The sequence below is a fragment of the Corvus cornix genome, chromosome 14, assembly GCF_000738735.6.
Source record: "Corvus cornix cornix isolate S_Up_H32 chromosome 14, ASM73873v5, whole genome shotgun sequence".
Taxonomy (NCBI): domain Eukaryota; kingdom Metazoa; phylum Chordata; class Aves; order Passeriformes; family Corvidae; genus Corvus; species Corvus cornix.
In genome coordinates, this window is record NC_046344.1 from 4,166,560 (window position 1) to 4,189,991 (window position 23,432).

Consider the following 23,432-nt stretch of genomic DNA (forward strand, 5'->3'; position numbering starts at 1 on the left):
TCCAGGTCAGGCGTTGCAAGGGCTGTAGTTACCCCATGTGAGAAATTGGCTGGAGACCTCCCTGCAAACCAGGTTCTGCCTCCAAGGCAAGCTGGCTAAATAGCTCTCCAAGCCACGGGGGCAGCTCCAGAGAGAAGCCACAGGGCGATTCCCTGTGTTTAAAAGACCCCTGCAGTTACCATCCCAAATGATTCCTGTCCTGGGCCCGTGTGTGCTCCATTATCTCCCAGGCTGATCCACGTGTCCCCACACAATCGCTCTGCAATCTCCCCCCGTGTGATATTGCGGGATATTCCACTGCATTAGCAAGTCGAACATGTTTTTACTGCCCAGTGTCTCTCCATGCAATATTTCACTGTCTCCCTGGCTATTATCCTGGCGGCACAAAGTCCCATTGAAATTCATGGTGCAAGTCGCCCATTTGTTTCCTTTGAGCTTTGCAGGGCTGTTCTATGCAGCTTTATGCATATCATTTTTTGCTATGCAAAGTGAGGGTAATGACTTTACCTGCTCTCTTTCAAAGCACTGAACAAAGCCTGTCCCCATGCTGTAGACTGATTTTGGAATATTTGTTCTAGGGTTTGAGAGGGATGAATCAGAGCTCTTAGGGAATGTGCAATCTGATGCTCTGTAAATAAAAAGAAAGTCATGCTGCACCTACATGTCTCCAAGGCAGGCGTGTGCTCCCTGTCAACCTTTCTTGCTGGAACCAGCTTCAGGGATGGCTTTGGCAAAACTGAACAGCTTCATTTTGATGACAGCCCTGGAATAGCATCACTTGGTTTGGCCAGTGCCACCAACAAGCCTTGAACCGGCTCTGCCTTTTGAGGGACAGATGATGCCCCTCACACATGACAAGGTGAGACTCCTCAGGCAAAGGGTCACTGGAGATATCCTCATGGACATCAGGAGTGTGGGAGTGTGGGAGAACCAAAGGCAGAGCAACAAAGGAAAGGTTTTGCTGTGAAGAGCTTCACACTCAGGCTGACTTTCCTCCATCACCACCCCAAAGGAGACTGAACCTCGGGTACCCACGGCATGACTTCGATGTCTTGAATGAAGCCCCCAAATCAGTGACCACTTGTAAAAATGGGGTTCATGATGTCTGTGCTTGAATCTGTGCAGTGCCAGCAGGGCAGAGACAAGACTTTCCTCTCCATACACTGGTGTTTGGACGTGGCTAAGCATGCAGGGTGGATGTTGGATACTGCCCTGGGACGTATGGTTTGAAATGTGTGTTTTGCTGGGCCATAACCCAAATTGCAACTTGAAGATTTGGTGACAGACTCCTTGGTTTGAAAGCACCCACAAGCTGAGAGTTATTCTCCAAGGAAACTTGTGAATAGCACCTAACAAGTGCACTGGAGAATTCCTCATTCTCTCCATGGACAATGTGTGTGTGACAGAGAAAGAAAAAAAAGACAAAAATCTTTAAAGAATTTGCTCATTTTGAATTATTTACTCTGTCTACTTTCTTGGAGTCCTGAGGAGGAAGGCACTGTGCAATCTGCATTACAATAGCATGTCAAGGTATCCAGAAGGCCCAAAAGAAACCATCAACAATGGGATGAGTCCCCTGGGGCCTTGGTGAAGGACATCCAACTGTGCCGTACTGAATCCAGAGTTACAGATGTAGGCTCCACAGGGATGCAAGCACAGCAGGGAGGCAATGATCAGCATCAACAAGGATGAAGAGGAGCAAATGAATCCCATTTTCAGACTTAGTGGTCAATACAAGCAGCACACAGTATAGGGAAGTGTCTCTGCTTTGAGCAGGGATGTGTAATGGGAACTGCACTGTCCTCATGGACATCCCCTCAGCTGCCAGGCCCTGCAAGTAAAGGTAGAACTTGAGACCAAGCCAGTCCTGGATGTCCCCAGCAGCTCCAGGTGGTGAGCAGAGCAACTCATGGTGCACAATCACTCTGCACCTGGGCTGTGGGCTGGCAGGAGTCCTCTGTTCCCAGTGCTGTCACCTTTCACTGACTTTCATTGACTTCTTGAGAGTTTCAAAGTCAAAACTGAAAAAGAAACTCAGAACAAATGGGGACCTATAAAAACACGTCCAAGCTGCCAAGTCTACAGCAGATGTGATTTGCAATGGATGAGGTATTAATGCCCTGAAAAATTGGAGTAATGATGTGCAGTAATATTTGTCATCACCAAGGCTGAGTACGTTAAACAAAAATGTTCTGAAATGCAGCTTCTGCCTGGGCCTGGTAACTTTCCCAGATGTAAATACTGCAGTTGTTTTCCAAACATTCTCTAAATACCATAAGGCCTTAGTCCACTTACAGCACTAACAGCCCATAAAATGTCATTTTTTGTTTTCTAATTAATCTGATGATTTTTAGATAGGATTTGACAACAGCAGTGAAAAAGCATTTAAGGCTGAAAAAAAATATCCCTTGGATGTCAAGTCACCCACAGCCATGCTGGTGCATCGCTGGGAACTGCACAGCAGCATCCCCTCATCCTGCTGGATGGTGACTCATGGTGGGGCAGATCTACTCACCCTCCAAGCCAGGGGACACCAGCCAGTCTCGTAGAGATGCGAAGGGGGAGATCACACCCTTCCTGCAAGGATCTTCCTCCCTTTTCTCTGGTGAGAGCTCCCTGTCGTGGTGCATTTTTCAGATGCCCACAGCAGAGAGGGGAGCTGGAGGCAGAGTCCTCACAGGGGTCCCAGGTGGAGCAAGGCTGGTTGGATTTTCACCTTCTGTATAAGGGGGGTTGTTGCTGTTAAGGGTCTCACTGTAGGGGTTCAGGTGCTTAGGATTTCTGAGACAGTGGAAGACACTGCTTTTTGGGGGGGATGAATAGTATAACCAAGCAAAGTACACCAGACCTCCATCCCTTGCCCACATGGGGTCCCATGAAGGCCTGGTGGGGACATCTGACTCTCCCCTAGGCTCTGCACAGAGGCAGTCACACGGCTGTCACATCACCACCTTTCCCTCCAGACTCCCCTACTTTGGTGAGCACTTCCCTACAAGGGCACCAGGTTGTCACACTCACTGTGACACAAGGAGGATCCAGAGTCAAGCCCTGCTGCTGTGGGCACTGCAGGGGAACAACTCAGTCCCTGCCCTGAGCAAGGGCAGAAGAGACATCGCCTACCCAAGGTCACATTTTGTTTCCTTCTCTTACTCAACACCTCCCCGTTCTGCATGGGCAAATGGAGCAGTGCCCAGCCAACACTTTGTCCCTTGGCCAGCATTTCTTTTCAGGTGATTCTCAAAAAGGCAGCAGAAGAGCTCTCATTCCCATACCCCCTCCACATCGTGGGAAGCAGCCAGGCTTTTATTAACCACCTCTCCCTCCTGTACCACTTGTTAAACTGGGTTAGGACTGCTTGAGCCTGCTGTGTTAGACATCTTCTGCTGGTGGAGGGGAAGGGCTCACAGAAGCTCTCCTGACCCCAGACACCTTTCTCACAGCACTCCTCCCGCCATCTCGCATAAATAGATCAGTCATCCCAGCACGGCTACGTCTTCTTTTACTCCTTCCTGTCTTTAATAATATTATCAATGTCTGGTTTAGATTTTTACTAAATATAGGGGCCAGAGTCTGGACTGGCGTCACTTCCTCCCAGAAGAACTGGAACAGCTTGCTCAGAAGTACTTACTCCTTTTATTAATTTATCTTGGTTTGCAAAGTTGTTTGATTGCACCAAGTCTTTCCACCCCCCGTTGACCTGGCAGCTGGAAGAAATGATGCTGCTTAAAGCCTGTCCTTGATCCATGGGTGAGGCCTGAAGTTTTTGGCGCTGCGTCTCCAAAAGCAACCCTGAGGAACAGGGGCACTGTGTGCCAGCCGGCAGAAAATTTGCAGAGAGCCTTTGGCTAATCTTCCCTCTCCTCACTGCTGATCTCCATGGGTGAAGATCTTTAATGGAGTGCCAGTGGCGTCCATGTCCCCTCTGGGTGACTCTTCTGCCAGCTGCCAGGTATCAGCTGCAGCTCCAGGGCTGGCATGAACCCGCAGTGTTTGTGGCTGCCCCAGGGTTTGTGTGGCATTGATGTGGGGACCGAACCCTAGAACAGCCTGCTCCTGGCACCAGGAGGCACCTGGCAGTGTCTGTTCCCTGCCCAGGAAAACCAGTCTGTTCCTCCTCCAGCAAAGACAGGGGAGGGATGGGACCTCTTATCCCTCATCTCCCCAGGAAGACGTTTGACCCCAGGGCCACCCTTACGGTGTCCCCCGCTATTTCGTATCATTGCCTATGCAAAATGGTCCAAAGCAATTTCAACGGGAATTCCTTGACTTCAGGGCATCCCATGGGACATGAGAGAATGGGATATCCCTGCTCCAGGGAGGAAGCGGTCTTCCATGCTTCAAGGGCATGAGCACAGGTGGTGATGGGGAAGAGGAATGGAAGAACCTCAGAGCAACCTGCTCACCCAGAGACCAAGACCCTGGAGAGGTGGGTCACAGCTGTGGAAGAGAGGATGCCGGATCCATTCTCTATGCCCATCCTCTCCATCATGCAGGGTATCTCCTGCATTCCCATGGGCACTTTCCCTGGGCTGTGTGTCTAATGCAGCTGAGTGCCGTGCCAGGTTGCCAGCTGCCGTTTGGAGAAGGGCCATTGCTTGCCTCTTCCCAGGCTGTCTCCCAGCTCTATTACTCCACGCTTCAGGTTTTTTGGCTGTGGTGGTGTTGGTGTTGTTGCTATTAAATTGAAAGGAGTAAAATTTCTCTCCTGTACCCACCCTTTTCTCTCTCTTCCCTGCCACCTTCTTGCAGGGCTGCAAAAGGAAATCGCTGGCTAGGAGGTGGTTTTGGAGATTGTCTGAGACACCTCGAACCATCACAAAAAACACACGGGCCAGTCCTTACCTCAAATGACAGTGCCTGGGGAGAGAGAAGAGCACTTCTGTTCCAAGGGCCGGCTCAGTGCCAGCCACACTTTAATCATCCTGATTAAAGGTGTGTTGTGTTGCTAAAACAGCATAAAGAAAAACCCTCCCCAAAACGGGGAGGCAGGATAGCAGTCTCTGGGACAGGTGAAGGGTGGTCTGAGGCAGGAGGATGCCTGGGAAGGGCTGAGCACAGGGGATGGGGACCCCTGGGAGCTGTGGGCAGAGGTCGTGGTCCAGCCCCATTCGTGTCATGGCTCATCCCAGTCCCCGTGCTCCCAGCATCACCTGGCGCTGCCCAGCTGGGACCAGTTTGTCCCATGGAGGTCCAGATTTGGTGTGAGGGGTAGGGTGGCTGTCATGCACACATGGGGACACACAGAGACGTTCACACAGGCTCACAGAGACAGACAAGTGTGTAAATACAAACACACAGACACACCCCGGACCCTGCACCCCGCCACTGCACAGATACACCCCAGCATACAGACACACACCCCTATCATCCCCGCACCCCCTCAGGGTGTCACCACAGGCACACCACAAGCACAGAGGCACACCCACACACACAAAAGCAGATGTCCCCGACACGGACACTCACACCTTCACAAGCCCTGCACGCTCACAACCCCACTCTCAAAAGGTGTCACACTCACGCAGTGTCACACACATGCAAGTGGCACAAATACAGTGTCATTCATGTACATACGGTACCGCACAGTGTCATGCAGTGTCACACCCCCAGTGTCACAGTGTCACACACCCCGTGTCACCCACACACAGCCCCCATCTCCCCGGTGCCAGCCCAAGTCTGCCGGCCAAGCCGCTTATCGCTCCGGGCCGTGACCGAGCCCCGGAGAGCTCTACCGAACCGTGCCATGCCGAGCCGGAACCGAGCCGAACCGGCCGTGCCGAGCCGTACCGGACCGTGCTAGGCCGTACCGAGCCGAAACCGTGCCGTGCCCCATCGCACCCCTCTGCCCGGCCCGCAGCCAGCCGAGCTGCGCCGTGCCCATCCCATCCCACCGAGCCGCGTCGAGCCGAGCCGTGTCGAGCGGTGCCGGTGGAGCCCCCCGGGCCTGGCAGCGCTGCCCGGCGCCGCCTGCACGGGCAGGGCTCTCCGCCTGACGCAGTGAGGAGCTGCAGCCCTTCTCTTCTCGGAGGCCGGGCTCCAGCGCTGGGATTTGCTCGGCTCCGGCTGCGTTTCCCTGCCCGCCTCCTGCCCCCGGCCCGCCCGCTTGGAAGGGCGCGGGGAGCCGCAGCCGCGGGTGCGTCCGCCGCCCATCACCGCGCTTCGGGGCTGGGCGCGCCGCCGAGCGCCGGGAGCCGCCTCCGGAGCAGGTAGGTGCTCCCGCAGCCCCCGCCGCAGCCCGCCCGGGCCCCCCCCGCCGCCCCCGCCCCGAGCGGAGCCCCCCGCCCTGCTCCGCTCCGGCCCCGCTCCCGGTGTCGCCCCGCCGCGGCGCCCCGCGCTGCCCGGGAGCCCCGGGAGCCCCGCGCAGCCCCCGGTGGCCGCTCCGTGTCGCCAAACTTTTGGCGGCTGCAGCCCAGGTTGGGGCTCCGGCGGGAGGGGACCGCGGGGCCGGCGGCGGCGGGAGCGGGGCGCCCTCCCCTTCACGGGCGGGGGTCCCCGGGCTCGGCCGGGGCTGCTCCCGCTGTCCCTCTCCCTAGGGCGAGCGGGAGATCGGACCGGAGCAGCTCCCCACGGCCGGGCCGGGGGCGCGGAGCCGGGAACCCCTCCGGCCGCTCGGGCCGTGCTCCCTCCCCCGCCCATGGGGGATCCCCGCTTCGGGGTCTCCCTCCGCCGGCGGGTGCGCCCGAGCCGGAGCATCCCCGGGGGAGCCCCTGCAACTGTTGCCTGCAGGAAGCTCCGGTGCTCCGGGGGAAGAGCTGGTGCCGCGGGCAGTAGCGTCGCCCCGGGGGCCGGGGTCTCCCGCCCGGCTCGCCACAGCGCCGCACGGAGTGCTCGGACAGGGGAGGCTGCCGCCCTCACCCCAAATAACCCTGGAGCCTGCGAGCCTTGGGGTGGGAGCTGTGGAAGAGCCGCTCTCCGGCTCCGCTCCCCCCGCCCCCCCAATCCCTTCTGCATTCCCACGCCGGCAGTTGGGACCTGCCTCCCCCCACACGCGCTCCTTCAGCGGCTATTTCTGTCCTCGCCAAACGCGCCGCACATAGAGCTTTAATTAAAGAAAATTAGTGGAGGAGGGAGGGGGGGGGGTGTCCGTGCTCCGGGGAGGGGGACGGTCCCCGGGACCTCACCGGGTGCGACTGATGATCGCTGCCGTCGCTGATGGCTCGGGGGAGGCGGGGGACAAGTGCCCGCCTGAGAGTTTGAGCCGCTTTCGCTTGGTTGTTTTTTTTTTTTTTTTAAGAAAAGGGCGGTGGTGGGGGGTGGTACGGACACACGACGACGCGGGAAGGTGTTCCTTCCCGGAGGGTGTGTTGCAGTTTTAATTATAATGACAAATGTTGCCGTAAAGTTCCGTCTCGGTTCCTGAATGCAGGCAGAGCACGGAGCACCGGGAAACTCTCCCGTCGGTTTGGGGTACTCGCCCGTCGGACCGGGCACTCGCCCGTCGGCGCAGCGGAGTTGCCAAAGAATTTTCTTGGTTGCGTTATAAATGAGGCTCGGCCGGGTCTGCGGGTCCTCGGGGCGGCGGCGGGGCGGTGCGTGGAACCCGGGGGTGCCAAGGAGGTGGGGACAGTCCCCGCTCCCTGGGCAGGACCCCTCCAACCAGCCCAAAACCCCTCCGGTCCCCAGTCCTCGTCCCGTTCCATGTGGAGCGTGGCTACTCCTCCCGTGCGCGGCGGGACCCGACGGGCAGCGGCGTCCCGGTGCTGGGGAGATGCCGGCCTGCCGGGGTGCCCCCCGCGCAGTCCTTTCCTCCTCCAGCTCTCCCTGGACAGCATCCTCCGCACCCCCGCTCATCCCTGCCCTCCGGGCCGGGCAGCCCAAGGGACCTGCGGTGCTGCCCACGTCCAGGCTGTGATTTGCAGCCTCGGGAAAGCCCCGCGGAGGGAGGGGACATGGGGGGACTGGCATCACCAGGTTCCCCCAGGGCAGAGCCGCCGCTCCCGCCTCTCCGGCCGGGGACTCGCCTCCTCCCGTCAGCTTCGCGCGTTCTGCCGCCGGTTCGCTCTGGATTAAATATTTAGAAGTTTGCAGCGGTGAATAAAGCGATCGTTAATAGAAATTGATGGCACCGATGCAAAGGGGGTGGCACCGGCGGCAGGAACGGCGCGGCTCAGCGGTAGCGGGCGGGGCTCTCCTGGGAGGGTTTTTAAGGGGTTTCACCCCAAGTTAAGGGTTTATCACTCCGAATGCTGTGGCAGCGCCAAAACCCGGGAGCTGCTCTTCACATTTCGGATGATGTCTTTAAAAAGCGTGTTTTTTCCGCCCTGCCTGCCTGGAAAGAATAACCCCGTACCTTCTCAGAGACGAGGCAGTCCGCTCGAATTTAGCACCTAAAATCCCCCGTCAGCACCTCCCGCCGTGCTGCCTGACACCATGCAGGGCTCACACTCCCCCAGACCCTCCGGGTTTGCCATGGCAGCGGGGGCCAGTGGGAAGCGGGGGCCAGTAGGGACCGGGAGCGTGGCCCCAGCTCCAAGAAGTGCAGCGCTGGGCAGTGGGGGGACCCCCGTCCTGGGGAAGGCAGGGATGAAGTTTGCCCGATGACCTGGAGGAGCGAGCGGCCCCGGAAGGGGGGCGGCCTCCCAGGGTGGGCAGTGGGGAAGGACACACACACACCGGGTGGCCGGTGAGCCCTGGCTCGCCACGCCGGGCTCCGCAGCCCCGCTCCGAGCTTGAGTCAGCGCTTCTGTCAGCGGCGGGGATGGGGCAGCGCTCGGCGGAGCGGGATGCGGTCCTGGCGCGGGGTGCGGAGGCAGCGGGAGAGGGGAAAGAAAGACGAGCTGGGATAGGATGGAAGGGCGAGCAGAGAGGAAAAGAAAGGGCGAGGGTTGCCCGGGGAGCGGCGGGGGGTGCGGGCCCACCCGTGCCCTCTCCGCAGAGCCGCTGCTCTGCAGCGGCGATGGGCAGCGGCTTGGCGTGGGGATGGGGAAAGCGGAGGGCAGAGCGGAAAGCCCTGGGGCCGACCCGATGCCCCTGCTACCGGTTCCAGAGACCGTCTGTACCCCCCAGGGCGGGTCGGTGCCGTGCCCACGCCCGCCCACGCCCCTCACCCCGCGCTGGGGGACGCTCCCCCGGTCCGGCTCTGCCCACGCGTGTCCCAGCCCGGCCGCCGCTCCGGGCTGGGGCAGCGCCGCTCTGTGACAACAGAAAGTGGCTGGAAAGGGGCGAGGCGTCACACGCTCTGCCTCCGGGAGGCAGGGAAAGGCTGAGGGACCGATGGGAAGGCATGAATGAATGAATCTCCATAAAGAGCCCCAAGCAGCAGGGAGAGGGAGAGAGGAGGAGGAAGGAGAGGAGGAGGAAGAGCCGGAGCAGGGCAGGCAGCAGCAGACGTGACGCCGGCAGGTAAGGGGGTGCCGGTGCCGCACGGCCCCGCGGTGCCCGGGATGGCAGGTTGGGGGACACAGCCAAAGGGGGACAGGAGCTACCGGGACCCTGCATGGGTTTGGGGTTTTTTTTTTCAGGGAGCATGTTTTTCCCCTGACTCCTTGCAAAATGTGGAGTCCCTAAACTTCGCAGGACTCCTTTCCTCCTCCGGTACTGCTGCCCTGCGCCTGCCGGCTTTGGAGGGTTCCGGGCTGAGCCCGGCGGCAGCTCCCGGCGGGGACCGGCCCCGGCGGCTGGATCTGCCCCGCACCGGGGCAGCCCTGAGCCGGGCCAGCCTGCCCGGCAACGCAACTCGGCCGGGCGTTTAGAGTTACCCTGCCGGGGGTATCCAGCTTCTGCCGCGGCCCCTTTGCTTTGGGGGATCAGTGGGGAGCTCCTCTCCCCCCGGTCTCCATCCCCCTTCGGAGCTCCGTCCCTGCTGTGGTTACATAAGGCAGAGGAGCCCGTAGCCAGCGCTGACGCGGGCCGGATCATCGGGATCGCACCCAGGGATGCCCAGAGCTGAGCTCAGCCTTGTCCGGCTGCTCCCCATCCTCTGCCCCGCTGCCCGCGCTGAGCAACCCACTGCCTGTCCCCGACTGCTGCGGGGACTGTGCGGCACAGGTACACCCCTACACACCCCTACACACCCCTACACACCCCTACACACACACCCTGCCCTGCCGCTGCCCTTGGCTCTCCCGCAGAGCTGCCCGCACTAGCGGCGCTGGAATGCGCGGAGCCCTTGGAGCGCACAGCCGCACGCACACCTCGTCCCGTGGAGCAGCCTGGCTCCCGCAGACGGGCCCACGCCAAGGCGATGCACACTGGAAGTGTTTGCACACAAACACAGCGCTGCAGGCAGCACACGGGTCACGCTCTCGCGCACACGTGGGCTGGCGCTCGCCACGGGCTGGTGCTCGCCACGGGCTGGTGCTCGCCAGTGCCGGCACGGGGGCGGTGGGTGCTCTCCCGTGCCGGACGGGGCCGGCTCCCAGCCCAGGCGGGCGCTGGGAGCTCTGCTGGGAACGCTGCAGGCCTGGCAGGGCAGCCCTGGCTGGCTGCGGTGGGCAGCTCTGCGGCTGCCCGCAGCTTTCTCCTCCCTGACCGAGGTGCTCCGAGCAGGGATCAATAATGCTTTTCTGATTGGCTTCAATTCCCCATTCAAAGTAGTCACTGCATTAAGACTTGATTTTTCTCCCCTTTGACTCCTGGCCAGATTAGATTGTGAATTTGGCTGATTTCAAGATACTGGGGGAGGGAAGAATCATACAGCAAGCGAGAGAGAACTGAAATATCCTACAGGGTCCCCTGGAGGGGAGAGAAATCAGTCTAGATAAGAGCTTGTTCTCCCCGCTTGGCTAATGCTTCCCTGTTGGATGATCAGAAAACACAAGATCTAACCTCTCACCAGGATGCTTAACTATGAAAGGTCAGGCTTTTGGCTTGTGCTAGGTGCAAGGTTTGTTATTGTGAGCTGTGGTTTATGTATTCCTGTTCTCCCGTCGTATGCTAAACACAGGAGTGCCCGATGCCTGCAAACAGAGGGACGTGGTCAGTGCTTCCGAGGTTTACGAGTCGAGCTCTGGGTGTAACGCTGGGGTTGGAGGAACTGCAATGGGGACGGGACACGAGGTCTGTGTCCTGGAGAGCCCAGAGCCTGTTTGTCAAGTCTCAGCCCCATCCTTGGGCAATTTTTTCCAATAGTTATTTCTCCATGTGTGTGCTGGGGATAAGTGAGTGGGTTATGTCAGTGAAGCCCTACATTCCAGAGGGACCCAGAAAGCAGCACCCAGGAGCATCCCAGCCACGCTGGTTAGGGTGCTCTTCCCGTCTGGCTGCTCCAGGGCCAGGATTTCATGCCAAGAAAAGCCACAGCAGCACAGCATCGCCTGCAGCATCCCAGCTGCCGGCCTTGCTGTGAATTGGTGTTAGCTCCAGGTGAAGCAAAAACTTGGGATTATGTGGTTTCTCAGCAAAGGGCACTGGGAAGGCTGGTGGAGCAGAGGGACTTGTGGAGGAGCTGTTGCAGGATGGTGAGGAGCCTCAGGAGGAGAGGATGTGGGGCTGGAGGCTTGCTGCAGGTAAGCTGTGCTGTTCTGGGCTGTGGGGAGGCAGCTGTGCAGTCACCAACAAGGCTGTGAGGTGCAGGGTTGAGGAGGTGGGAAGCTACTGTGGAGGCTGTAAAGGGGGTATGAGCAGGGAGCACAGCCTTGAGCAGTGTTTGGCATGATTTGGTGCAGCTGCTGGATTTTCTTGGTGTTGCAAACCCAGGGCTTGGGGAGGGTTTGAGTGAGCCCAATGGCAGGACAGCATTGGGGCTGAGTATCTGGGTATGGGGAGATGGAGATGTGATGGTCAGCAGTAAACTGGGCCCAGAGGAGGCTGGTGGGGAGGAGAGGAACTGTGTGGAGCTTGATAGGACAGCTATGGAGCCAGACAGAGCCCGAACTGTGCGTGAGGAGGGAGGCAGAAGGTCTGTGAGGACCTTGGGGTGAAGGCAGACCCTGAGCCTTGGTCCCATGTGTGCTAAACCCCCAGCAGAGTGGTGCCAGGGGCTGGGTGGGGAAAAAGAGGATAAAGAGCATGAAATTATTTGTGTGGTGGTGTTTGGCTGCTGGAGTGGGGAGTGTATGTACCCAGCACAAGGGTTATCTAGGTCCCTGAGATATCCCTGTAATAGGAACAAATAATAATAAATCTGAAAGAAAGGAGCTGTGAGAGTCAGCTCCAGGTGAGGGGGCCTAGAGCCTCCATGCACCATGAGGAGCTGGGGCAGGAGGGTCTGGGGGAGGTGGCACTGAGGGGGCAAGGGGTGTATGAGCCTGGGTAAGGGAGCTGGGAGGACCCAGCAGGAGGCTGGGGAGGCGGAGATGGGAGTTGGTGTGGCTGTGGCAGCAGCTCGTGAGAAAGCTGCGTGTGTGTAAAAAAACACCTCAACAGACCAACCCAAAACGCCTGTCAATCAGGGAAGGCTTAAATCTGTTGTTTGGGCTTGGCCTCTGCACTATCTGGTCTGGTCTCCCGTGCAGTGTGAGGTTGAAGGCACAACTCAAGATGACCCACAGGCCGTAGAACCACTGCTCATGAGGAAAGCCCTCCTGCTAATGGAAGTGTGGCCAGCTCCCTGAGGGAGCAGAGCATCCCACAGCTCTGCCCTCAGAGCAGAGCTCGTTGTCCTCTCTAGGGGCTGATGAGGGAGAAGTGGGGTCCCAGAGCTGTGACTCCCTGTTCCTGCTGGGTGGGGTCCTGCCCCACTTGGGGACTGAGCCGTCAGGTGTTTGTTCAAACACACAAAATTTGTGTGTTCAGGGCTCTCAGGAAAGCCAAATGACCACAACTCCACTGGCTTCCCCTACCCCTCTCTCCTTGGTGCTTAGAGGGAACCGGTGGGAAAATCTCCAAGATCTGGGGTTTTTTTCTTTCCTATTCCAGCATTTCTTTATGAGCTGGACAAGGGCAATCTCTGAAGCTCATTCGTATTTTTAAATCTGCAGGAATAAGTGTATGGAAATGTATGTGTTTTACTGTATCAGCTGCTATCAGCTTTTAACTTTATTACAGTAAGTGCGGAGTTTTTCGTGGGCCAAACTCATTCACTGGATTTAATGGAGTTAAACTGCAGGCAGATTTGGCTACTTGTTTGTGTATATCTTTGTAAAATGGACAGGCAGAGATCATAAAATTTTATACTCTCCATGGCATCTTTTAGGGAAAAGTCTTCCAATATGTTTTATAAACAGCATGCATATTTTGCTACAGTGCATGCTCATACCTAACACAAGGCACTTTAGAGCTGCTTCTTTTTTCCCCTCTCCCAGAGCTATGTGTATGTATGTGAACTTGGATTTCCCTGCATTATTTTCTCGTGCTGCTTTCCTTAAAAGTGTCTTTAGCAATTTTTAACAATTTAACTGGATTTCTTTATTTCTTTTTAGTGTATTTCTATCTCTTCCTAGAAATGGTAGTCAGAACCCTAACCTTTGCTATGAAGGGCTCAAAACGAGGGAAGAATAATGTTTATAAAGCCTCTTGCTAAATACCCAAAGCACTCCTAAACTGTCCCAGCTGCAAATGCATGATCTCAGGACCTTTCACAGGTACAAACATCTGCTGTGATACCTTTGAGGGGCTGACTTTTTTCCCCCTTCTTACTGAGATTCTGTTTTCTTTTCTTTTCACGATGTGATGATATCGGTTTCTTGACCTACTCTAGGCTGGGTTTAGATCCTGCTTGTGCAGGGCCTTTCCCAGTGTAACATGGAGCAAACTGACGCTTGAAGCTGTAGAGAAAATGTATTTCTAGGAGATGGATTTATTTTCTAATGAGGTATTTGATGCTTTTCCAGGCTCTAAACAAATTAGACCCAGATCTGTGGCTGCAGGGCATTGGGAGGGGAAGTGGTTGATGAGCTGAGCTAATTAATTACACTTATATGACTTATCAAATGGTCATCACCACCCCATATGAAGCACTTGAGTGGGTGGAATTGAGGGGAGAGGATATTGATATGTGGGATAAATGTAAGGCAGTGGTCAATGACAAGGACATAAATAAATCTGGGGGTTCTGGTGACATTAAAGTAAAATGTGGGTAGTGAGGTATGAGAGAGACTTGATGTCAAAGGAACCCTCAGGATTTGCTGGGGTTTCTAAATAATACATTAATTCAATTACACATTCTTAATTAGTGTTTTCTCAATTTGGAGCAACATAATTAATTTACTGTGTCATATTTTTATTTTGCTGGTGTGATGAGTTTCATTTTTGAATCTTTCCCCTCTCTGCTTTGTGAGACTCGTGAGGCTCGTAACACTTAGCTGTGATGCTCGTGCCACAAGCTGCAGCTTCTTTGGGAGTACCAGTTTTCTGTATTATGATTTTTTTTTTATTATTTTTTTTTTACACTGACAGGCTGCACAGCACTGACCTGACCCCGTAATAGGAGGAAGAGGGAGAAAAAGAGCCCAGATCTGAAGCAGCTCCTTTTGAATGCTGAGCAGCATCTGTTCTCCGTAGAGCAGGGCGATCTGCAGCATGCTGGGGCAGGAACTGGCCCTTTGGGCTCCCCCAAATGGGGTTATTTGATTTTTTTCCTCTCTGGCAACTCATGGTACTTGCAGGGATGGGTGCTCCCTGTCCCTCTGGGGTGACTGCGACACACAGGGCTGCTCCTTCCGGCACCTGGAGCTGCACAGGGATGGGGAGGCCCAGGGTACTCTCTGTCACCCTGTGGGGCTTGTCTGCCTGCTTCTGGACGGGAAAGGTTGAGGCACAACACCTTTGCTGCTGTGCCCTTCACTGCTCTGTCCAGAGGGAAGGTGTGCTCCTGAGAGCTGCTCTCAGGCATTTGTTCTTTGGCACCTCCTGGAAAGCAGAGCCGGGTCAGTGGCCCATGTGCAGGGTGGGTGCTGGTGCCAGGGCTCTGGTCCTTGCCACAAGCCAGGCTTGGGGTTAGCACTTGCTTGCAGCAAACGTATTACCTGGTTTATTCAAGTTATAGGATGGTAGCTGATCAGGGAGATGAATGCAAGCCCACCCTGCTCCCTCCAAGCGGTGCCTTCCAGACCAACACTTGGCCCAGCTTTGCAGAGAGCTTTTCTACCCCCTGCCCCACTTCTCCCTTTTAATTTTTGTTCCTGGCTTTGCTTCTCTTCCCCACCCTCTGCCCATGCTCTGCTCTCGCTCGGAGGCGAGCAGTGCAGCCTCCCAAGCCCCATTCATCACCGCCTGCTCGCCAGGCACCGGCAGCCGCCGCTCCATTGATTGACTGCGGCGGGGAGTGAATTTAAAATCATTACGCTCCTGAGACAGCTTTTAAGTATGAGGAAAATCAAGTCTGTTAAGAAGCCTTGTGAAAAGGGTGTCTCCAGCCAGGGAATTCTGTGTGGGACCAGGTGCTGTTTGGATCCAGAGGAGACTCCACTGCTCTGGACCTGACGGGTGTCCCTGCGTGAGCCTGGGCCACTCCATGCTGGTGTGATGGGAGTGGGCAGGCGGCTGCTGGTGGAGAATTAAGTAGAAATATTTCACTGTAGAAAACACTGTTGTGCAAAGCCATCCATCTGCTGCCTGTCTAATGCTTTGCATGAATTAATGAGCTGATTGATTAGGAGAACCTTGCAGCAGCCGGGTGAGGGGAATGATTCTTGTCCTCATGCTACAGGTGGGAGGAACTCAGAGGTGCAGAGGTTAAGATTAAGGTTTCCAAGTTGGGTTGGGTTTTTTTGCCATTAGTGAAGGCTACAGCTGAGACATTTGTCTGTGTCTTGTTTTACTGATTGATCAGTCTGATTTTTTGGATGTGTTTTGCCTTCAAGAGCAGTTGTGAGACATTGCTGTGACTGCAACTCAGCCCTGGAGAGTCTCTCCCAGGATCTGATCTTCCAGCGTGTTCGTGGCAAAACAGCAAAGTCTGCTGCAACTCTTGGCTGTGGTTTGCAACCAACAGTCTCTTTTCTTTCTACTGGGAAAGACAAACTCTCACCATTTCTTACAATGCTGGCCGTTTAACATATCTTACTCTCACTCCACAGCCTTTACCAGTCAAGGCTTCCCATAAACATCCCCCAGTTCCTCACAGTATCTCTCCTGGCCACCTGCAGCTGGCGGAGGCAGGTTACTGATGGCTGATGCATGGAGCATCCGTCTCCTCCACGCTATGATGAGTGCAGCTTTTCAGGAACGGTGCATTGAGCAAATGTCACTCCACAGCCCCAAAATCTATCGAAGGAAATGACAGTGGCTGTGAGCATTAATCATCCTGTATCATCAAAATAAAGTTGTTGCAATAGAGTATTGTCAAAGGATAAATGTCTTGACTTTGGCTCGGTGCTGGTTCCTTTAATGCTGGCAGTTCACCAAGCAGGAGATGGTAGTTGTGTGGCCCAGGGGCTCAACTTGTGGCATTATTAATTAACCCTTCCCTCTCCAGGCTAAACAGTTGGTCAGTCTGGTTACCCAGAAAAAGCCTAGGCCACTTGAGAAGTTGAAGTAGTTTCTTTTCATCATTGTGCTGAGAAATTTGTGCCTTGCCTGGCTAGAGTAAAAGCAGGGGTGTGTGGAGCAGCACTGGAGGGGCACTTTCCACTTACCCTTCTGAGCTCTCACTGTGCCCCCCCCCCAAAAGGTAGATTTGTTAAAGCAGTGCAAAAAAAGGCAATGATTAAAAAAAGGTATTGAATATCTGATTTGTGGTGTAAAAATACCTGGTTTTGCTTTACTCCTGCCAAAGGATGGGGCTGGAAAGCAAACCCTGTAACCCTCATGCTGGTCTGCACCTTCTCAGAGTGGGGCAGGTACAAAGGCTGATGGGGGCAGACATCAGGAGTGTGACAGACATGGCATCCACAGGGACCAGTGGGATGAGGGGTGGCACTGCTGGTGGCACCGAGGTGATTGTCTCCTGGGGCTGGAGAGAGGCACGGCAGTAATGTCGCTTCCAGCCGCTGTCTCTTGGGAAAGGTGGTGCTGAGCAATGAATTGCAAGGTCTGGTGTGTGGCCCAAGGGGGATGGAGAGCTGCTGGAAATCTCTCTGTGCTTAAAATCTGGGAGTTCAAGGCGGTCTCTTGTGTTTTCTGGCACCATTGAATTTCTATGCTGCCTGGGTTTGAGCCTTTGTCCGTGGGGGCTGCAGGGACCTGGCCTGTGTGAGGAACAGGCTGTGCTTTGCAAGCTGTGCAGCAGAGCAGGACTCTGAGGGGGAATGGAATGGAGCTCTGCCTCAGCCCAGCTCTGCTGAGCAGGCAGGTGGGGCTAGGAATGAGGGCTGCACACAGGGATGTGGGATGGACACCTCGCTGAGCCCCTCTGGTGTTCCTCACCTGCCCTGGCTCCTATTTTTACATTTTCCGGGGAAATGCTGAAGCCTGGGCTCAGGAATAATGCAACTGCTTCTGGAGAACATGTGCCACAGAGGAGTAAGGGGAAAACTTCAATAAATCAACACGTTTCAGCCTCTGTCCCAGTTCACAAAGGAGCAGGAATCAGGCTGTGGAGTTTGTGTAACTGCTGCATGTGTAAAGAAAAAAGGGGAAATAAATCGGTGGGATGAGATTCTTACAGCTTTGTTAGAAACCATATAATCATTAGATTGGAAAATACCCTAAAAGACAAAGTCCAGCCATAATGCTTACAAGCAAAGTGAACATCACTGCCCCATCCCAGTTCAGTCTCATTGTTTACTGTGTGGGTCAGTTTGTTAATCTTGAGCTTCACTAATGGACTTGATGATCTTGGAGGTATTTTCCAATATTAATGATTCTGTGATTCTCCAACAGTTTTGCAGAAAAGTCCTCTTCTATGTTAAAATCCTTTCCAGTTGTGAACTAGCTTGGAGGTTCTCTAATACCACATTGGCTTTAAGAAAAAGCCCCAAAATTTCTGCATGGCTTTCCTGCCTCTCTGTCAATAAAGAATGGATAATTCATGTTATGGTATATTTTTTTTTTTTGTCCATTCCAGTCCCAATCTTAACAAAGCCATAAAACAGCATCAGCTTATATAGGCCTTAGGACAGCACACTCTCTTTCGCACTGGAATTCTTTATGTGTGGGAGTAAACAGAGTAACACACTTCATTTTAATGAGGCTGGCTTGGGAATTAAGTGTGTGTCACTTATTGATCTTGCTTTTTCTCCCCATTTATTTTGAAAAGCTGTTGTCTTTGTTTTCAGCAGGTAAAATCTGAAGTGTTGTTGCAATTGCTGGCTTATTTCTGTGGTTTAGATTGCAAGCAGCTCCTCAGAGCCAGGGCTTGTGGGGTCCTTGGAGGTGCTGAGTTACAGGTAACCTGTTCTGCGCACAGAGTGTAAGGAGCCAGGCATGGGGACCAGATGGGAAATAACCTTCTGAGCTGGTCAGGTTTTCTGTGACCACCTGAGAGCCCCTTATCTGTCATCAGAATGATATCCAGAGAGCTGGCACCTGCATTCAGTGGGTAAACCTGGAGGTGAAGTGACACGTCCAGGGTTATCTGGGATGCCAGTACCAGAGCCTTGCTGGGACCAGGTCCTTTGACACCTGCTTCTGCACTACCCACAAGACTTACTTCCTTTCTTTGTCCTTAGTTTTGCAGTGCAAGGAAATTTTTGTTTAATTTTAAATGTTCTCCTGAATCTTGGTGACGGCAGATTGACGTAAGCCTGTGCTGGATCAGGGCCTGTTCTCTTATGCATATGGATGTGGACACAGCTGTAAGCGTTTTCCATCTCAAGGCTTCTGCAGGGAAGAGAGAGATCTTCCCTCCCTGCCCATGGATGTGTCCCCTCTCCCCTTGCACCAGGGGACCATGGGAGTGAGTTGGGGTAGAATCGCGGGTTGCTTGGCTCAGTCATTGTCTATCAAGTTTCCTGGTGAAGCCAGTGCGTGTGTGCAGCCTCCTGGGACACTTGGGAGCTGGCCATGGCAGTGGAGGGAAAGCCTCTGTGTCGTGGTAACATCTTCCTTGGACCACACAAGCTGGGAAGTTCCTCCAAGCCTGAGATTTTGGAGATTTTGGGTGGTGTGTCAGCACATCAGCAGAGAATTACATGTTGGCCATGTCTTGTCTGCCAGAGTTTGCCCAGGATCTTGCTTTTGCTGGTGTCACCAGCAGCAAAAATGCGGCTGCTGCCTTGGGGTGGGAGCAGCAGCTCCTGAAAAGGGTAGCACAAACAGGTGGGTCAGATGGCAAGGCAGGTTGTGTTCATCCCAGCTGGTCAAATGCAGACTGGAAAGCCCAGGCTCTGCATCTCTCCTCATGTGTGGTATCCCCTCAGTCACGCCATAGCCCATGTGCTTGCTCAAGAGAACAAAAACTGCTTCCTCATCCCTCTGCAATGTCTGCAACATCCAAGGGGTCTCCATCCATTTACCAGCATGGATTGTGCCCATGAAGCTCTTGAATCATGCTGGATGCAGCCTGATGAAACTGCAGGGAGAATATTAAAGGAAAAAAAGAGTGGTGGAGGGAGCAAGTCAGCCCAAGTCTGTTTATGGCAGTTCCATTTTATTTAAAAGGGATAGCAAATTATAAACCATTTAAATATTTCATCTGCAGAAGGGCCCTGAATGAGTTTGCACTACATGTGCATGTGTGATGAATGAGTGGGGATGGCAGCAGGAGCAGCGGCGAGCACCAGCCCTGCTCAGGCCCATGTGCATGTGGGGGAAGTGGTTGTGTTGGTTAAAGTGTTTCATTTTAAAAGGGAATGTGTATTTTACCCTTTAGTTGGTGAAAGTTGTTGCTGTCTTAACAGGTTGGGTTGGATCTGGAGATAAGGGCCTCATCCTGCTCCTCGGTGCTTTCTGCCTGCTGGGTGCCTGGTGACTCTGGAGGATGCTCAAAATAGCCCCAAATCAGAGCTGTGCCTGCCCAACCTTGTGGAGAGTCACGAGGTCACTGGTGTAACTGGGAGGAGAATTTGTCCTTCTAGCTTTAAAAATAGCTGTATTTTCTTTAATGGCATTTTCCTTGGGGCAGCCAGGAGCTTGCAGGAGTGCACAGCCCATTTGAGGTGCTGCTGAGCAGGAAGGGGTGCCAGGACACCCCAGTTAATCCCATTTGTAAACCACATTTGTCTCTAAAAATGAACCAAACCAAGCAAAACTCCAGATTTTTCTTCCTTCCAAAATTTTTAATTCAACTGGCTTCCTAGAGCCAGGTTGAAGATGTTTCCTCTGTGGGAAATGCTCTCTGGTATAACTAATTCGGATTCTGTAATCTCCAGCAGCTGAAGTGTTTAGTTAGGGTCCAAGGGTGGTTTTTTTTATCCCAACTCTGTCCATCCTTACCAAAGTGCGGGGTTTCTAACCATGAGTGATTTGGGGCTTATCTCTGGGAAGTGCCGTGAATGCCAGACCCGTGCTTACACAAGGAGAGAAATGCATGAATTTTTCCACATCAGTAGGAGCTGGAGATTTTGCTAAAGGTGTCTCCAGCTGCAAGGAGCGAGATACGGCTCTGCTGGAGAGCTCCAGAGAGGCAGAACTGAGTAGAAAATTTAAATGTGGATTTAATGCCTCAGAAAGCCATCTGTAAGGGAAGGTGCAGGTGCTGGCTGGCTCTTGACCGTGCAACAGGTCACTCAGGCTGGCTGATTGTGAGGCTGCTGAGGCACAGGTCTGGTGGCTTTAATCTGACTTGGGAGATGTTCATTAGGGAGCCCTGAGCTGTCTCAGGGCTGCAGCACAGCCCAAGGCTGGTGCTGTCCCTGTGAGTGCTCTCCATGCACTGCTTGTACAGGGTCCTGCTGGATCAGCTGCTTCTGTCTCCGTTTTTACATGGAAAAGCTGCATTTGAAGGGCCTGGGATGCAGATGGACAGACTGACCACAGCCAGGGCAGGGCAGTTGGGGTGCAGTTGCCATCCTAATTCTGGCCTCTGCCTGTGCATGCTGAAGGAAAAGGAAAAGCAGTAAGTAAAATCAAGCCTCTGTTGCCTTGTTAGCTGGTGAGGCAATGGCTGAACCTCTTAGATGACACTACACAGCACTTCTGTAGGGTTACAGGGTAACTTGGTTAAACCCCAGCTCTGTATGGACACAGGGCTGAGAACTGCACCTCCTCCTGCCGCTCGTTCCGTCCTGGCACTGAGGCTCTGCTGGGCATCCTGGCGTGGAGGGCAGGTCCGTGCCTCGGAGAGCTGTGCAGAGCAAACCCACGCTGGGAGGGAGCATCACCTCTGCCCTGCTCGGTCTCTCAGGGCTGAGAACCATCTGTGCTCACCCCAGCGCAGCAGTGGCCGTGGTCAAACATCTGCTGTGCCCCCTTGGTGCCCTGTTTGTGGGGTCCCTGCAGCCCGCTGTGCCCCCAGCCTTGCTGCTGCTGGGTGCTCCCCTGAGCATCACACTGGCCTTGCCCTCGGCCGTGCCCCCTCCTCACACCCCACCCTGGGGTTTTGTTGCCCAGCACGTAGCTAATGTCAATTTGTAAAACAATACTTCAGCATTACCCAGTGAAAACACAGACGGCATTGTACAGCTGGGAGCAACATTGATTGAAGTGATATTTAATCCAAGGAAAATACATGATACATAGTCTAGGATTCCTCGCTTATCCATCATATAATGCAGTTCACGGGGATTAAATATCCCTCCTGTAAAGTTGGTTGAGATCAGTGTTGTTATTTGTTTTGCAAATGATCCTGACAGTGATGCTGAGAGCTATTGATTACCAATGGTTCTTTAAAAATTACTATTATACTGCAAATTACAAACCTTGGGGGTATCCAGTTATATGATAATGGAAAGGCATTGGTGTGTAATGACACATGCATCATAACAAATTTGCTCTTGCTATATAATGGAGATTGAAAGGGACATGATTTATGACCAACAGGATTAGCTGCCTGACATGATATGTCTAAGGTAACACCACAACTGTCTAGTTGTTCATTGTGGCAAGAAGCACTGATGATTAGAACAATTTAGAAATAAATGAAGGAAAAAAACCAAAACAAAATCTCCTCTAACTTTTCATTTAAAATATGTAAACCACTCTTCTAATTAATAAATAGTTAAAATCCCTCCATCTCTCTCCCAGGAGCATCCACAAAGCACTGCACAGGTACAAAACAAGGCTACCAGTCCTGGTGGAACTCCTGGGTTTGCCTGGAAAGCCTTCAGAGCTTCTGGCTGTGATGGAAGTGCAAAAAAGAGCCCTGAATCTGCTGGGAATTTCAATGCATGTGTGCCCTTGAAGCCAGTGGAGGACACTCGTGTTGAGTTGTGTGCTCTCATTCCTGATGATGAATGCCTGATAACACAACTGCTTGTCTTCCAGGCTCTCCTGGTGTTTCCCAGCTCCGTAGCTGAGGACTGAATACTTGATGTGTTTGAGAGGAGCCTGAGGGCTCCTTCGGCCTCCGGTGGCTTGAGCAGTGTCACAGGAGCCTTGCCTCCTTGGGGGCAGAGCTGGGTGCTGTGACGTTGCCCAGCCATCCTGGGATGGCACAGAGGGCTGGTAGGAGGATTTTGCATTCAGGAAGGTGTGTGGTGTGAAGGTTAACTCCCGTGGCCATCCTCTGCTCTGGGTATGCTGCAGATACCAAATGCCAGCAATGCAAACAAACCTTGTCCTCATCAGCAGCAGTGCCTGGGTCTGTGCTGCTGTGTTAACCTGCTCAGCTGGGCATGGTGAAATGCATGTCCAGGAGCCAGTGCCAGCAGAAGCACCTGTAAAACTAAAGGGAGGGAAAAAGGGTTTCCCTTCTTCACCAGCACCTTCTCAGCATCTTTTCCTGAAGCTGTGTACTGTGCTGAGAGTCACCAGGCTGCCAGTGTGGAGAAACACCCATGGGCAGGAGTCCTCTTCCACAGACACAGGTTTACTTTTGCCCTCTGCTCGTTTATTCTGTGGTGCTGCAGTAGTAGGGACACTTGCCCAATAATTTATTTAAAGAATTTTAGCACTTGGTAACATGGCACTTAAGGTGGGGGAAGAAAGAGGTGTGTACTTGTTTAGGTATTATTCTATACAACATCTAAAGATCCACCTCCAGCCTGCCCTGAATCCCACTAGCTCACTTGGAAATGGGAGGAAGTTTGAAATAATAAAAGGTAACTTGGAGCCCACACGCACTAGTGGTTGGTGGGAGGTGAGTGCATCCCTGAGCACGAGCAGCACTGTGCTCTTACCCACCTTATCCAGAGGAATTATTCCCCCTGCCTGAAGTGTAAGCAGTATCCTGGAATGAGACTGCCAGGCTCCCTCCCAGAGGGAGGAGAAGCAAGGGCTCCTTGAGACCACACCATAGAAGCAGTTTGTTATACAAAAACCAGTGCAGAGTAAAATTCTCCTCCTTGTGGAAGTGCTGGCCCTTGACTTGCAGGAAAGCATTTATTGTGCTGTTTTCTCAGCCCAAGTCCTCTGCAGGTCACCATGTGCTCTACCCCATCTCGTGGCCCATTCCTGTGTGTGCTGTGCTTCAGGGGTAATCAACAGCTGCAGAGATGCTGTTTGTCATCAGGGAAGGGGCATGTGCAGAGGGGGCTTTGTTTTCCCAATAAAAATGAAATCCCAGCGTTTTGTCCGTGCTTTAGGTATGAGAGTCTCTGCTTGTGGAGACAGAGAGCTTTTCAGAGGAACTGAAG

At 53.8% G+C, this 23,432-nt stretch overlaps 1 long non-coding RNA gene across 3 annotated transcripts in view; it reads left to right on the forward strand.

Annotated features, from left to right (window-relative positions):
* The first annotated feature begins 6,062 nt into the window (after nt 1-6,062).
* LOC104684821 overlaps nt 6,063-23,432 on the forward strand; it is a 66,071-nt gene continuing 48,701 nt past the window's right edge. For 2 of the 3 annotated variants that reach the window (XR_005603145.1, XR_005603146.1), the window contains exon 1: nt 9,084-9,339. This is a non-coding gene — a long non-coding RNA (uncharacterized LOC104684821). Of the gene's footprint in view, nt 6,204-9,083; nt 9,340-23,432 lie in introns of those variants that run through there. The other variant, XR_005603147.1, reaches the window with a different exon arrangement.